Genomic DNA, 13,083 nt, shown 5'->3' with positions numbered 1-13,083 from the left:
GCACTGTAGGAGGAAGTACATACCAATCATATAATTCACGATAAATTTGAATGTGTACTGTGGTGTTAGGTTGTACTAGTAATGAACGCGAGTATGAGAACGTTGTCTGAAAGTGAACATGTTGCTTTTTCAGGATTTTTAATGAAAACCAAGTATATCCTGCACTGTATTGACGAAAATTCACCAACACATCTTTACTTCAAAATGTACATCTTCAGAAGTTTTGAAAACAATATATAGAGAATTTTGCCGAAAAATTAGACGCGAGGTTAAATACTAGTTACATGAAAAATCGTTAATTTATCAGATATGGTAATGCTACTATCACTATCTATCAGTCAGTTCAAGAGATACAATTTTTTTATTGCAAAGTTATCTTAAATTGATTCACTTTCAACTTTACGAAGCATATGTACATCATTTTTATCAAATAAAAAAACTAGGCTGTAAAAACCTTACTTTTTCGACTGAAAATGATCATATTCAAACTTATTTTATTCGATTTTAAAAAATAACTTATCTCCAATTTTTTTTTATGATAAAGTACAAAAGTTGCTCTTTCAAATGAAACCAGAAGATATTTTTTTCATCAGCCCCATTCAGAGATATCAACAGTTGAAAAGGGCGTATTTTAAAAATTAAAAGCTTAATAGCTTTTCACCCATGAAAGATATCGTTAAAGTATAGCTACCAAAAGTTGTGTCTTTTAAAGCTCTAAAAGTCGTCTGAACATAATTTTACTGAGAAAATTGAATTAAACAAAGTAGAGCGAAAAAACCGTTTTTTAAGAGCCACCCTAGGCAAAATTGCTCTAATTCAGTCAATTTAAGAGCTACAAGAACGTAGTCTTCAACAAAGCTGGTTAAAATCAAGTGATCTACAACTATACTGAAAATAAAATTACATTTTTCCACAAATAAAAATTTTAGTTGGTTTATTTCGTTGGTTCTAGGACCACCCTAATTTTCACCTCAGTTTAAATGTAGACCAAATTATAATAAGCAACTTCGCCATATAAAGTATGGCTCTAAAATCACAAAAATGTATCGAGAACTCCATTTCCGCCTACATCGTCGTTCTGTACCACTGTGCAATGTGAGGAATCCTAGGAAATCTGAAGGATTCTCATTACACGATTCTCATTCAAGAATTCTTGCACCATAGACAGGGCATTCCTGAGGATTCCTTTTTCAGAATTCCTCATCAAGGATGCTTAACGATTTCTATTTGAGGAATCCTAGGGAATCCGACGGATTCTCATTACACGATTTCCATTCAAGAATCCTAACTTCATAGACAGGGCAGTCTCGAGGATTCCTTTTCAGGATTCCTTATCAAGGACACTTCACGATTCCAATGTGAGAAATCCTACGGAATCCATGCGAATCTTATGTGTTCGTCCGGGTATGGTGTACTTTCTCACCCGTATAAACATCACGCACAATAATTACACAGCAGAGCTATCTGCGGTGCGTTTTACAGTTTGTTTCTTGAGCGTGGCAAAAGATGAAAAGAGATTGGGAGAAAAAAATAGACTGCGTTGCTCGTGCCGGTCAAGTTTACTCTGGTCGAATTCGTTTTCGCGGTATAGCTACACGAGGACTACACTTTTACCCGGCAGGTTTTTTCACTTTCCAGACTACTCGCCAGTGGACTCTGCGGTGTACTTCTGCGTTTTCTCTGTAGAGTGATTCACCCCACTTGTCTCTAACAGATGTGGGATGGGCTAGAATTGTGTTTGTCTCTCTGTAAGTTGGTTGAGACACTTTGGAGTGGAGAAAGAAGCAGTGTGGTGAAAGCATTTGCTACATGCAGGCACATACTCAAAAGGGAAGTGCGCGGTAAATTTTTTCTCCGCTCTTTTCACATACACGATGACAGGACTACTGAGATTTAAACTTCCACTAGACGAGTTTTGTGCAGTAGAGCGAGTAAAACAACAACAACAAATCAGCAATAAGGCAAATCGTTTGAATACTTAGGCGTCAGCTGTGCTGCGGTGGAAGGTCTTGTTTCAGTTCTGATTAGTCGAAACATGCATTCAACAAGGCTCTACGTTTTTCAATAGTACAATAGTTGGCATCACAGTTTTTCGCATTCTAGTGTATTTCTCAATGTTTTTGTTTTTTTCTTTTTGTACCCCTATATACAAGGTGTTAGGGAGCTGGATAGATAGAGAGATAGAGGACCCTATTTTAGGATAAAAAACCTTCTACACATATGGCCAAAATTTAACTACTGCAAAGTTTTCACTTTTTTTAGTTTTTGGTTATGTTTGCCTTTAACGAGGTCTAGCACAATAAGTGTGATAGCTGGCTCAATTCTGTTGGTTTCGTTGGAAACTGAGAAAATTTCGTAATCAGTAGTTTCTTAAAACCGTCAAATTAGAGAGAATAAGCAGCACTTAGGAAGGAACAAATGTAAAGTCAAATGTTTTTCGAGAACTAAACTGTAATTTCTTCTCTGAAATGTGTGGTAAACATGGGTTTTGTTGTTAACTGAATTAAAAATTGAAGTCTACTCTACAAGATGCTCTTTGACACCATGAATCTAACTCTTTTAGTTTAGCTGCTATTTCACTTCAAAAGCAGTAAACTGCGCTTTCATTCAGTGTTGTAATATTCACAATTTTCTGCTCCACTGTGTTTACGTAAACGCGTCGTTGACGTCTTGTACACAGTATGCACTGCGTACTAGATCAATGCTTGCTTATGATAATTACCTTCTTGAATGTATCCAACTTCAAGTTATTTTGAATTTAAGATGAAAAAATTAGAAAATAAACACTAAATTAAATATTAAGGTTAAAACGGGTTAAATTTTCCCTCAAATTATTTTTTGTTGAAACTTGACATTATTCCAAAACAACCTCTTGGCTGTTCTTAAAATAAATTTGTTCGTTAGGCTGATTAATTAGAGGTGTCTTCTATAGCTGAAAGTTATTTAATTTTTTTTTTATACTTACTAGCGAAAATTAATTCAAAACCTTTAAAACAAATTCGTTCTAGCGAACCCTTTGATCATAAAAACAGAAAATTCCTTGAGACGATAGCCTGTTGGTTGAAGTTACGCCGGAAAAAAATCGTTATTCCCAATTTACTCATAATTACCTTACGCGAATTGAAACGAAAGCAAGGTTCAAACGTATTAACCATCGTAATTCGCACCATATAAATGCTATCGAATTAGAGGACAACCGCACACAGCAAGGTTCCCGCGCATGGTTTCGGTTCAAGGTTACAGGTTGAGGTGGATGTAGCGCCATAAAAACGACACTCATGTTGGCAGGTTTGCCCTCAACTCACGCTACAGTGCAGTGTTTTTTACATCGAAATCCTTTTCGGAGCTTTGTTTACTCTATCGATTCACAAGATGTCTGCGTGCATAAGCGAACACACATACACAAACACCCTGAGGATATCTTGTTTCTTTAGGGAGAAACTCTGTTGTACCTATTTGCGCTTGCTTCTATTCGGTTGTTTGGATGGTTTCTGGGGGAGCAGATGTTTACCTCGTCCATAGCTCGGGTTTGTACAAAATAAAATGACGATGGAAAAATACTCTCCCCCCTCTGGCTGGAATATCAATGTATGCTAAAAAGGCTTTTTGCCATGACAACGCTGTGAGATATATAATGAATCGTTCATATTTCCGGGAGCGGTCTTCTTAGCAGGGTAAAACAACAGCTTTGTATATATCTTTTGTATATATATATATATAGTATTGTATATATATATATATAGTATTTTTATTTATTTGTATATATATATATATATAGTATTGTATATATAACAACAGCGAAACGGTTACAATATGGCCTAATTTCGTAGCTGAATCGCCAGGAAACGACGGGATGAAAAAACACTTTGAAGGTCAAAAAAGATATCTGTGAAGGAAAGTATTTTATGCAATCATGAGATGGGGGACGGGTGGAATACCCAAAACTTATCCTGAATAAACAATGCTCTGAAACAAATTTAAGCTTGCATGAATGTATTTCGAGCCCAAATTTTTATCTGCGCAATGTTACTGCAGGTAATTTAGGTAAATTGATGCCAATGCTAAAAAACATGGTTTGAGTGAACAAATTTTATATTAACAGTCAAAGTCGGTAATGTTTGCCGAATTCATCGTGCGTCCACCAACCAGCAACTTTGTAGCTTCTTCGATTATTTGTTGCCCATCTCATCTCCATTTCCGTCAAGTGGACATTCGCACAGCAAAACGAATTGAAAAGCAGATCGTAGCGTAACGCATTCGGTTTATTTATTCTGCGTCTCGCTCGAAACGAGGCCGCACACGCTGCCGGTTTTGTCACTTTTTTACTTTTTAACAGCAAATTTGGAGTGCCTTCATACGACTTTTTGCGCACTTCCTCCAAACTGGCACTAGGTTTTTTTTTTGCGAAAGTTACGCGTTGTGCTTTTAGGTCATACCTACGTCGATGCTTCTTCTCGCTCGTAGAGTAATGGACGTAACCTGATTTTAGTAAATGATATCCATTTGCTAGGAACCCGTTTTCGTATCTCCGCTTAGTAGGTCAAACAGGGATAACAATTACGACGCAGATTACTATACATGGAACAAAAAAGTCAAGTTTCAAGAAATATATAAATTGTATGGTTCCATATGTCCATATATTGAATAATTTGAGATACTCGTTGATCTTTTTGTATTATTTCCCGACTTCCTTTAATTTCTCTGTTTCACATATTTTGTGAACTAGGCACCAGGTTTCATATTCGGATTCTTTGTGATGTACTTATTGAAATTTTCAAAATTTTTTAGACCTTTTGTATACTCCTATTGCATTGATATTAAAAATGTTTCGATGCAAAATTTCATGTCATCATTAATGTCGCTTGCGGTGTGATGAAATTGCAAACTAACCAAATATAAGGCAAACATTTAGCTTGCATATTAATGCAATACACACCACCGGATTACCCTATAACCATCCACAAACTTTCGAACGTTGTCATCAGGTTCGCGTGAAAAAGTGCACCATTTTCCCCCAGTAACACGACTAGGTGTATCAACCTGTAGGCATGGATTTGCAACCTGCATACGAAACGAAAGCTGCTGCAAACCATAAACACCGATACCTCCTACTGGTGGAAGTTTGCTGACGGATGCGTTTACTGAAGCTCCGCATCGCACCAAATATGGTGCAGTGGAAAAAATGTAGTCAATGCATAACAATTTCGAGTGTTCCTCTTGTATTTTGCCATATGTAGTTTACTGGTGCTCACCATTCGAACCATTTATCCTTTCCAATCGAATTAGAACAGCAGACAAAGGCCGACACAATCACTTGCGACCCAAAACAGGTACGAGGCAATAAATATGACCGGAAATGGCGTGATGCCGGGCGATTATGCTAGTGCGCTTTTGACCCCTTCGTCAACGGCTTCTCATTGGTGGTTGCCTGCCGCTTGCATGCAGACAGGTTAGTTAGGGTGAGGGTAAACCTTGTTCGTACGATGATTACACCGTGGTGCAAAATATGGTTTCGCGAACGAGCGGATCCGTGCCTGGAATCAAACGTGCCGAGAAAGTTGAACGCAGTTCAAAGGCCACAAAAGGTAACAGTTTCTGAGGTAAATGCTAATGCAAGACCCAAAAGCTCCAGCGAAAGTCAATGCAGTGGAAAGTCAATTGCATCAGTAATCTTGGATTCTTAGCCTTGTTTTAGTAAAAAAAAGGTGTGTGTGTCTCTGGATGACACGCTCATATTATTTTGCGTCATAGAGTTCTTATCGGTGCTTAGTGTTTGCGGCACTTTGTGCTCTCGATAAACAAAACGCTGAGCAGCAAACTACCAGTCACCGTTACCAGTTCGAACCTTGTGGTGTGACATGATTATGCAACGTGGCGTGAGGGGTGATTTTTGTGCGCTTGTGTTCGATGTGGTCGACTAGGTTGATAGATATGTGAATACGAGGATCTGCATAAAATATACGTGATATATGCGTTCGGCAAGTCGTGAGTATGGCTGCATATTCACAAACGGGAGAATGGAGAAAATTCCAGAATAAGTTGGATGATTCCTCGTGCCACTAGTAATTTACAGTTGTCCTGCGATAAATTTTTTTTGTCAATTGGTGGAAAAATTAGGAATTGAATGCTAATTTTGTGCACAAACTGAAACGCTGTAAACGGTACGAGTGGCACCTCTTGTTACTAGCGGACATTGACAGTATTGTTGACCTCATTCAAACATTACTACTGATAGGGACAATCTGTTAAACGATTTTGTTGTTTGAAAATAATCATGAAGTCACTAACGATGTTTTCAATTTTAATTTATTCAGGTAAAAATACCGGGATTCCCTGGATATTCTTTTAATATAGCCACAGTATCTAATTTATTCCCTTTATAAAAGACAGGTATGACAGGTATGTATTTATAAAAGACAGTATGTACATTTTACGTCATTTGAGATTAATTTTTTTCAGTGTACAACTATTCAGTTGCTTCTGGTTTGTATAGGTCGATAACGGCGCCGGCTCGTTTTTACGGTCGGGTTAAGGAAAGAAGGAAAAAAAATGCTATAATCGTTGCCAGAGACCTAGAAACAAGTGACCTCTGCATCTCTAACAATTGAGACGAAAAGGAAGGTACTTTGTCACCATGATGAGTGACAGATTTTTATACCGTTACCCTTTCCTCTAAGCTTAAACTCTACAGCTCTCCTTAACCGAGCCTTGTTAGTTGCTTCATAATTCCCTGGAGAGATGTGCGTCCATTTTAACCCGATATTAAGTTTTTGAAAATCGCTCCAATTTTCCACCAAGAAAGGTTAAATTAAAGAAGATGTTTTTGATCAGATATTGCATGATTTCAAATAATGTTTCCAATATCTAGTTTTAGTAATAATTTGAGAATAATTTCATCAATAGGAATTTAGATACGAAATTTTATCGAAAACAATGCAGTGAAGTTAGATTTTTATCATAATTTTATTGAAAAATTCGTTAGTTGCCGTTTATATTCCACGTGGGGAACCTAGGGGAAGGTACGAAAACGTCGACGCTTGTTTACCACGTAAGGGGTAATGATAATGTATTAAAATAGATATTGATCTACTAGCTGCCTCGACAAACTTCGTCCAGCTCATTTTTGTTCTTCATTTAAATGATTTCAAACATTCTATATTGATTTCAAATACATCCAAAGATTGACCTTGCGATTCACTTTGTCTGCAAATACATACAGAATCGAATATTGGATACGTTAAAACTCAAAAGACAAATCGTTAGAAATGATTGGTTTCATCGGAATGAGAACACCCTTGCCTTTTAGATTTTACACATCACCTCGATTCTGGAAATACCCATATTGGATGGTATTCGGTCAATTTCAGCTGACTTCCAGAAACAGGAAGTCGTCTTAAAAATGACATGTGAAGTCAATTTCTGGCCTCTGAGCATCAATCTGATACAGGAAATACCCATATTGGGTGGTATTCAGACATTTTTGGCTGTTTTCCAGAAATCGGAAGTCACCATCCTAAAGTTCATAATGGCGTCTAAAGCGAATTTTGGCGTCTGTGCATCATCACGATTACGGAAATACCCATATTTGGACACTTCCGGCTGTCAGACCATCATAGGAACATTTCCTGCTCTCAAAATTTGGTTTCATTTGATTGATTAGTTCCAGAGTTATGCAGTCATTTGTGTTTGACTTGTATGGGAGTCCTCCCTTACGGAAAGGGGTGAGGTATCGAACCATCATGCTCCCAAAACCTCCACAAATCGAATTTGGTTTTATTTGCCTTTTTAGTTCTCGTGCAGCAATTTGTGTTTTGTTTGTGAGGGACCCCTCTCTACTAGAAGAGGGAGAGGTATCGAACCACTAAGTTTTTCTTGCCCCCAAAAACCTTCATTTGCCAGATTTATTTGAATTGGCTTGATTAGTTCTCAAGTTGTGCAGAAATTTGTGCTTCATTTGTATGGGACCCCTCCCTTTCAGAAAAGGGTCACCTTTCTCGTTTCCTAAAACCCGTACACACAAATTTTCACGCCTATCGGTTCGTAGTTTTCAAGTCTATATTGATCAGACAGACAGACCTGCATTTTTAGATGTAAAGATCGATAATAAAAATTCTGCAGATATTGTACATAGATATATTGAAAACCTTTAAAGAATTTTAGATTAAATAAGACATATTCCTTTTTTTTTGTTCTCTCTTGTTAGCTGAGGTACTTTTAAGTTTTGACGTAGGACTACGACTAACCGCACTATATCGAGATACATTCTGCGGAAACTGAAACCAAGGTGTAACGTTGGAATGAGAGATTTCTAACGGTAATACTGATGTAACCACATGATGGATCACAATAATCAATATGTTGTTGGATTGATAAAATGATGAACAATTTTGTGATTCTTCTGTTATCATTATCACTTCATTGCTAAACAGTGAAAATTTCATAAAAGTTTCAAGGCCGAATTTTCACGAACAATGTACCAATCACATGCAAGCACGCCTGGCATAGATTTCATGAGTAGACACCAACTGCCTGCTGTAATCCTGTATACTGCCGTTCTAATCATAGTAGTCCCATGTTCTTCACAAACCTTATGCACGCTGGGACAACTATGCTTGGAACGGCAGTATAGCAGTGGCAAAAAAAATTGACAAAATCTCCCCGTCCCAATAGGTCAACTAATGTTCGCTTCCATGAGCCTAGACTTATTTGATGTCTTGAAGGTGAAGCTTTTTCGGAAAGTTCGTAATCACCTCCACTATCAGACAGTTTAACAGTTTGAAGGAAAACATGCTGGCACAGGCAACAGTACTGCACCGAGCAATGTATGAATAGAGCGCTGGTCACTCGTCGTCTATCAGTGCAGTAGAACTCGATATTCATTTGTGTGCAGCCAAGCCAAGTGAAGACTACATTGCCGCTATCGACGCACATTGGGACGTGTTGGGTTAACGCGTAGGTAACGTTTTGCGAACTGGAACACAATCGAATTGTCGTTTGATTTGTTTATTTGAATTGTCTTTTTGTTTCGTATAGTAGCAAATATCAGAATTTAATATGATAATTCGGGTGCCGCAAAATACGCCACCGGGTACAACAAAATTCTGTACGTGTCGGTAGAGGAAGATAGCAGGGTATATAAATTAGGTTCATTGTACAGATAAAATGCGTTGTTTATTTATGAACTCTACACTGTGTTTTTCTTATGTCCATTTTAAATTTTCTGTGCATATACATTTTTGTTTAAAAACTGCAATTCTTTATCGTTATTTTTTCCATGAACCTGTAACTGCAAGAAAATTTTATTATGTGACATCTTTGCCGCTTGGTGATCGGAGAGTGAGTCATGAATACAAGACAAATAAATATTGTTCAATTTCTTCTAAATAGTACTCAATTTAGGTCGTATAGAAGCTTGCCTTTCCGCGTATTGAAGAAAATTGACTGTATTAGAATGAATGGCATTCATCAATGTTAAAGAGAATATTTTTTCTTGTAAAATAGAGTGCTGCAAATAAATAATCAAAATACAGACCCAGTTCGATTTCGCCAAACACGACACGGCAGAATTTTCCTGTTGCCAAGATTAAACCATGCCAAAAATGAACGGTTCTCTTTCCATGACTTTTTTTCATGGATATTTCCGCCAATGAACCTGTTTTAGTTCCAAGTCGTTTAAGGTGTCGCTTCATAAATTAAAGCTGACGAACTAGATACTTGATATTACTACCCGAGTAATTAGAGGCTTAGTACTGCTTAGATCATGATCAATATATTACCGGCACATGTCCGGTAATATTCCAGGAACCGTTTTACCGATTCCGATCATCCACTTCGGCAACATAAAGAACCCAAATATCCTTCTTTTGGAGAATGTTGAGCTTAAATTGGTTGAAATAATCAAACTAAACTAAAACTAAAAAATGTGATTAGACATGATCGCTCGTTTTTGGCACATGTGTGTCAAAATCTAACCGTTCCAAAAGTGAAACGAGCTCAAAACAAACAGAGCCTCAGAGGGAAATATAAAATAATTGTAGTCCTACGTCAACTATGCGGTCGTGTCTTGGCTACTCCTACTATTTTAGACTAATTTAAACCTTTTATTTATAAACTTTGTTTCACTCTTTGAGACACTTTCAAACAAGCCTGTGGGCCAAATTACAAATAAGTTTTGTCTTTAGTCTCATCCGTTTATTGAACCACTTCTAGCTAAACTTGGAATCAATTTCTGCTTCATATTTTTCTTTCATTAAGAAGTATTTTTTAACCATTAGGGTGAATTTTATTCATTTTATTTTTGGCCGTTTTCCACAATAGAAAAAAAAATGCCTCGAATTGGGGATTTTTTTTTTAAGGGGGGGATTTGTTAGTAGCTTAAGTATTTATGATAAATATTAGTAAATAATGAGTATGTGTGTCCAATCACAAATGGTGACTTTTCAACACTGTTAGAAATTTGTAATTTTAATTGTTAGGATTTGTTTGCTTTCGCAATAAGGACTTATCATTCGTAGGGATTTAAACCTACTTGTCAGAAAAGGGGAAGTAAACTTACAACTAACTTAATTGCTAACTTATTGGCTATAAAGAGAGCTTATCGTAGCAATTGAGGATTGCAACGATTTTTGTCGAAATTTGTTAATAATTTTATTTGACATAGCTTCTAATGGTTCAACACCAGTAAGTCTATGTAATTCGAGTGTACCAAACCAAGGAGGACGCTTCAAAATCATTTTCAGAATTTTATTCTGAATCCTTTGGAGCATTTCCTTCCTTGTTGCACAGCAACTTGACCAGATCGGTACAGCATAAAGCATTGCTGGTCTAAAAATTTGTTTGTAAATCAAAAGTTTGTTCTTTAACAAAGTTTAGAATTTCTGTTAATGAGAGGATATAAACATCTCGTATATTTGATGCACTTGGCTTGTATACTCTCAATGTGCTCTTTGAAAATAAGTTTTTTATCATAAATTAGTCCCAAGTACTTAACCTTGTCAGACCAACTTAAAATAACCCCATTCATCTTGACAACGTGATTATTGTTTGGCTTGAGGAAAGAAGCCCTAGGCTTATGCGGAAAAATTATCATTTGAGTTTTAGAAGCATTGGGAGAGATTTTCCACTTTTGCAAGTAGGAAGAAAAAAATATCTAAACTTTTCTGCAATCGACTGCATATGACACGAAGACTTTTTCCTTTTACGGAAATGCTTGTGTCATCGCAGAACAATGACTTTGTGCATCCTGGAGGCAAATCAGGAAGATCTGAAGTGAATATGTTGTACAGGACTGGACCCAAGACGAAACCTTGAGGTACACCTGCTCTGACAGGAAATCTATCAGATTTTGAATTCTGATAGACAACCTTCAGAGTTCGATCAGTAAGATAATTTTTTAAAATTTTGATTAGGAAAATTGGAAAATTAAAAGTTTGTAATTTCGCAATCAAACCTTTATGCCAAACACTGTCGAATGCTTTTTCTATGTCTAAAAGAGCAGCTCCAGTGGAATAACCTTCAGATTTGTTAGCTCGTATCATATTAGTAACTCTGAGCAATTGATGAGTTGTGGAATGCCCATGGCGAAATCCAAGCTGTTCATTTGCAGAAATGGAATTTTCGTTGATGTGTGACATCATTCTGTTAAGAATAATTCTCTCAAACAGTTTACTTATTGAAGAAAGCAAACTGATTGGTGGATAACTTGAAACTTCAGCTGGGTTCTTATCCGGTTTTAAAATTGGAGTAATTTTTGCATTTTTCCATAATTTGGGAAAATATGCAATTTTGAAGCAGCAATTGAAAATTTTCACTAAAAATTCCATTGTGCTCTCAGGGAGATGTTTGATTAGTATATTAAAGATTCCATCGTCACCAGGTGCTTTCATATTTTTGAAATTTTGAATAATTGATTTAATCTCATTCAAGTTAGTTTCAATTATTTCTGCAGGTAAAAAAATCTGGGAAGAAATTAAATCAAATTGACGTGTGACTTCATATTCAATTGGACTCACAAAATTCAAATTTGAGTTATGAACACTCTCAAACTGCTGAGCAAGTCTTTGAGCCTTTTGTTCATTGGATACAAGAAAACGTTCACCATCTTTTAAAACTGGAATAGGCTTTGAAGGTTTCTTAAGAATCTTCGACAGCTTCCAAAAAGGTTTTGAATATGGTTTCAATTTTTCAACTTTAGTCTCAAAATTTTGATTTCTCAGAAGAGTAAATATATGTTTAATCTTTTCCTGTAAATCTTTTTAAATAGTTTTAAAAACAGGGTCACGAGAACGTTGATATTGACGTCTGCGGACATTTTTGAAACGAATTAGAAGTTGAAGATTTTCGTCAATTATTGGTGAATCAAATTTCACTAGAGCCTTTGGAACAGAATAATTCCTGGCATCAACAATTGCACATTTTAATGCTTCCAAAGCGGAATCAATATTCACATCGTTTTGCAAATCAAGCTCATTATTGAAATTTCTCTCAATATGAGTTTTGTGTCTTTCCCAATTAGCCTTGTTATGATTAAAAACAGAGCTCATAGGGTTCAAAACTGATTCATGTGATAAAGGAAAAGTTATTGGAAGATGGTCAGAATCAAAGTCAGCATGTGTGACCAAATCACTGCATACATGACTTTGATCTGTTAGCACCAAATCAATTGTTGAAGGGTTTCTTACAGAAGAAAAGCAAGTAGGACTATTCGGAGACAAAATAGAATAGTATCCTGAAGAACAATCATTGAATAAAATTTTGCCATTGGAATTACTTTGAGAATTATTCCATGAACGATGTTTAGCGTTAAAATAGCCGATTATAAAAAATTTCGAACGATTTCTGGGGAGTTTTTGTTAATCACCTTTAAAATAATTTTTGTGCTCGCGTGTGCATTGAAATGGTAAATATGCTGCGGCAATAAATAAAATCCCAAGTTCAGTTTGAACTTCAATTCCCAAAGTTTCAATAACTTTCGTCTCAAGATGGGGAAAAGCACGATGTTTGATTCGGCGATGAACAACAATTGCAACTCCACCGCCGGAACCCTAAATCCTATCATATCTATGAACCACGTAATTGGGATCA

The 13,083-nt window shown here is 36.4% G+C and overlaps 1 protein-coding gene and 1 long non-coding RNA gene across 7 annotated transcripts in view; one reads left to right on the top strand and one right to left on the bottom strand.

The window, feature by feature from the left end:
* The window catches only part of LOC129725819 (xaa-Pro dipeptidase), a 207,087-nt gene that overhangs the window by 129,088 nt on the left and 64,916 nt on the right, over window positions 1–13,083 (bottom strand). The gene's annotated exons all lie outside the window — the stretch shown is intronic.
* On the top strand, window positions 5,860–6,750 carry LOC129725821 (uncharacterized). The gene is made up of 3 exons (XR_008728181.1): window positions 5,860–5,985; window positions 6,315–6,399; window positions 6,460–6,750. It is a non-coding gene; the product is annotated as an uncharacterized LOC129725821 (long non-coding RNA).

This window comes from Wyeomyia smithii, chromosome 2, assembly GCF_029784165.1.
Source record: "Wyeomyia smithii strain HCP4-BCI-WySm-NY-G18 chromosome 2, ASM2978416v1, whole genome shotgun sequence".
Taxonomy (NCBI): domain Eukaryota; kingdom Metazoa; phylum Arthropoda; class Insecta; order Diptera; family Culicidae; genus Wyeomyia; species Wyeomyia smithii.
This window is presented reverse-complemented; position numbering and strand designations above follow the sequence as displayed.